A 3,942-nucleotide genomic window follows, 5' to 3' on the forward strand; every position below is an offset into this window, starting at 1 on the left:
ATCGCACAACACTACGTTACAGAAAAAAAAATAAACACTTTAAATAAAAGGTTTATCCATTTCTTTTTCATAGCTCTTTTTCGTAGCAAAAATAAAATAGCATAAAAATTATGGACATATAAGAAAAATGATCAGTTTGAAAGATGGGCCGAATCATCTTAATCTTATTTTTCATTTTCTAAAGTTAATCCGACTCCTGCGTTTCACTGAATTAAAAGAGGAACAATACCTGATAACGACCTAGCCTCCAATGTAAATTACTAACGACTGAAGCCATGCAATTTTGTATCTCAAAGTGATTAAAGATCCAAGTGTTTGATAGTAGCCTCTAGGTGAACAAAGAGGAGGGAGGAAGACGATCAAAAGCGAAACAAATCACATACAAGATTTGTAAACATTAAGTAAATGATTTAAGAGGACGAGAAAGGCCTCAAATTTTAAACACCCTGGCCCTGTATGGAAGAAACACGATGCCGATATCACAAGAAATGTCTAACATCTAAACATGATGACGATATGAACTGAAATTTTTTTGAATCAGGGAACCAACTCAAATAAACCAATTCAATGTCAAACCACACCATACCTGGTATGAGGTTAAACCCTTTTTAGTAGTAATGACACCGACACCGACAGTAAATTTTCCTGAGTTCATGTCAATTATTCATCTCAAGAACCATAAATGGAGAAAAGAAAATTACAACTTCCTGATACCGAGAAATATTCAAATCATTAACTGGTGAGGCTTACTGGTCTTCCGGTTGCCCATGTTTGCACCGAAGCTGTGTCGCGAACAGTTAGCAACCCATCACTGCACAATTGTAAACAAAAGCACCTGCCCGTTGCTTGACCGCAAGCACGCTCCAGTCTGATCCATCTCTGCTTCCTTCCTCTGGGTTCCAAGAATGCAGAACAATTACTCTATGATCACCAAATCCAGGTCCCCCTGCTCCTACTACGAGTAAACTGTTTCCACAGGCTTTAAATGCCAGTCCCCAACCGTTGGATGAGTCGGCCCTAACCGGTAGTCTCTTCACAACACTCCATGAATTATTGACCTTGTCGTATTTCTTGACTTCGTTAGTGGATTGATCAGCACAGTAAAGCTGATTATTTATGACCGCAACTAAAGGAGGCGAACGCATAGCAGGATTAAATGTACCACCTGCATAAGAACCAGGGTACATATTTTCTATCCTCCTCCATGACCTTGTCCCCATATTGTACTCTTCACCACAAGTCAAACAATCTGTATGACTCGACATGCCCCCGATGACATAAAATTTACCATCCATAAAGAAACCGGAACACAGTTTACGTTGGATGTTCATATCCGGCAAGATTTGCCAAGTACCCAGTTCTGAATTGTAAAGCTCAGCGGATTTTAGAACGTTCCCATGCTTATTGCTGCCCCAGCTACAATAGCAATCTCCCCAAGGCTGCTAGATCCAAACAAACATCGAGACAAATTCATTAGGGGGCATCTCGACCAACTGTTAGAAGTCAAACTATACATCCAAATAGCAAATCCGAACAACTCACGACCAAACACGAGTAATTCAGTCCCCACTGCCAGGGACTCTTTATCAGCACAAGTGAAACAATCATCACAAGGAATCCTCGGCAGTCTCATCCATTTCTCTCTCATAGGATCAAACGCTTCCCAAGGCATCAGATTACAGGCTAGATAAATCCAGTGTTCTCTTATGCCAAGTTGACGTCTCAATTTATACAAATAACTGCTGCCGATCAGTGACCTAAATTTTCTGTTTAAACAGGAAAGATTAGGGAAGTTGGATCTGCTGCTACGAGCTAGAATGTTCAATGCCGTATCATCATTAAGACCCGGTAGTAGACTATCATCTGATGCTTGTCGATCATGCTTTTCTCCAGATCTTGCTACAATTATAGGTTTCTTTCCATTCAGTCCTATATAGCCAAAAGTTAAGGGATACACTTCCTGTTCCAGCAAACCTTGCCTGATATATTTTGTATTAGTTTTATTAGCCAAGAGAATGTACGACAATAGATGCAGATCATCTTGTGAAACTCTCAAGTTGTGATTAAAAGACACTGGAGGCTGCAATTGGACTTGACCTTGCAAACCAGCCATTACGGGTGAATCATGTTCTGCCCCTTCTGCTTTCACCTTTGGCTCCTTAAGCAAATCTCTGAACACCATTTAGAATGCGTCGTTCACAAACTATTCCCTGAGAAGTAAAAAGGAAGGATTAAGAAAGAAAGTGGCGATACCAAAAGAAAACAGGATATGCTTCCTTCTAAGCTTGACTTTAGACAATGGTCTTCATTCCTTGAAGGAACAAAATTTTGAGCAAACATCATAAACCAATAGGGAAAAAATAACTTAGTTTCATTAGAAACTTTAATCTGAAAGACAAGTTGATGATCAAAAAGGTAATCAGCAGCATCTTGATCAAATTAGCACAGCATTGCTTCTCAGGCCAAATTGCCCTGCACATCATATAACTATAAGCAAATGATAACCATCCAAATAGAATTTAATTATGAACACAACTTTCTATGATTTGAGTAAAAATCACTGTGTTTTATATTATACGGGGAGAAAAACACAGCACTCAGCAGGTAGATTAATAGCAGTTTGGAGGGTTTGGATGGCGTAGGATGCGGCGGCTAACCTATAGTTTGTAATAATTTTATCATTTTTTATTCCCCCTCCTGTAAAACCTTACTAACCAAATGATCTTGACGTATCCGTGTCATACAGTTTTCCAAACAAGGGTATGAGTGTATAATCACAAGCTTAGAAAAAACACTGCAAAACAATTAACACGCACGGATACTCATTTCCAACTCATGAACCTGAATCCGAGTAACGTACACGGACACATAACGAACTTTTAACGCCACATGTAGCGATTTTTAACTTTTACCGAATAGATTGAATATGTTCTTTATTCCTATGATTATTATCTGCTAAAATTATGTAATGTCTTGGAAAATATTGGTAGACTGGAAATTACTAGCAGAACTTTTTCCACACTGTTATCTTAATCTTCCATTTATAGTAATAACATTGTATTCAATGTTAGCAGAGAATTTTATTTATTCATTTCAATGCATTGAACCATGCTATCACTATATATACTGTTATAGTAACCTTGAAGACTAATTAGCAAAATAAAAAAGTTAATTATGAACTTAATTAGCCAAATAACCCAACATGAAATTGTGATTACACTAAACTGATGTTATCTAATATATAGCTCTCTATAAGATGAAAAAAATAGCCCTCTATATATTTTTATAATTTGATTCTAGAAAATGAAAAACAAGAAATCAAAGAATTTCTCAAAAAAAAAAAAGTAAACAACAAATTGAAGCAAAATTAAATGAATCCAACAACTGAAGCTAAAAATAAAAACACTCATCAAATCTTCAACATGCAACCAATTCAGGTTTAAACAGAGAACGGGAAAAAGAAGTCGTCACCTTCAATGAATCAAAATCCGACCCAATTCTTCCGATGAAATCTGATCACTGACAACAAGTTCCAGAGCCCGAAACGGAGAAGAAAGGAACCCTAATTCACATTACTCCGAAGCTTTGATCATCCCGAAAACCACTCTCCCTTTCTCTTTTATCTTCCTCCAACAGTAATCTCATTCTCATCCATACAGATGTATATATATACTAATTAATGTTGCGAATATTAAATATTATTATTGATTTTTTTATTTTGAATTTCGATATAATTTCCGTTTTCTTTTATATAAAAGGCGATGAAGACAGAGGTTGGATTCCCTCTTCAAATTTCTAACGCCTGTTTTAGCTTCCGCTTGTTTTTGTTTTTGTTTTCTTCTCTTCTTTTCTTACTTATATTTTTCAAATTTCTCGCACTCCGTAAAAACTTGCTTCTCTTTTTTAAAAGGGGGAAATAAAAGGTTTGACTGGTCAACTTTT

General features: G+C 36.7%; 1 pseudogene; it reads right to left on the minus strand.

The window, feature by feature from the left end:
• Positions 1-524: 524 nt before the first annotated feature.
• Positions 525-3,710, minus strand: LOC120174109 (annotated as a pseudogene).
• Between the last annotated feature and the right edge of the window lie 232 nt (positions 3,711-3,942).

Source organism: Hibiscus syriacus, unplaced genomic scaffold (genome assembly GCF_006381635.1).
Source record: "Hibiscus syriacus cultivar Baekdansim isolate YM2019G1 unplaced genomic scaffold, ASM638163v2 tig00112000_pilon, whole genome shotgun sequence".
NCBI classification, from domain to species: Eukaryota; Viridiplantae; Streptophyta; class Magnoliopsida; order Malvales; family Malvaceae; genus Hibiscus; species Hibiscus syriacus.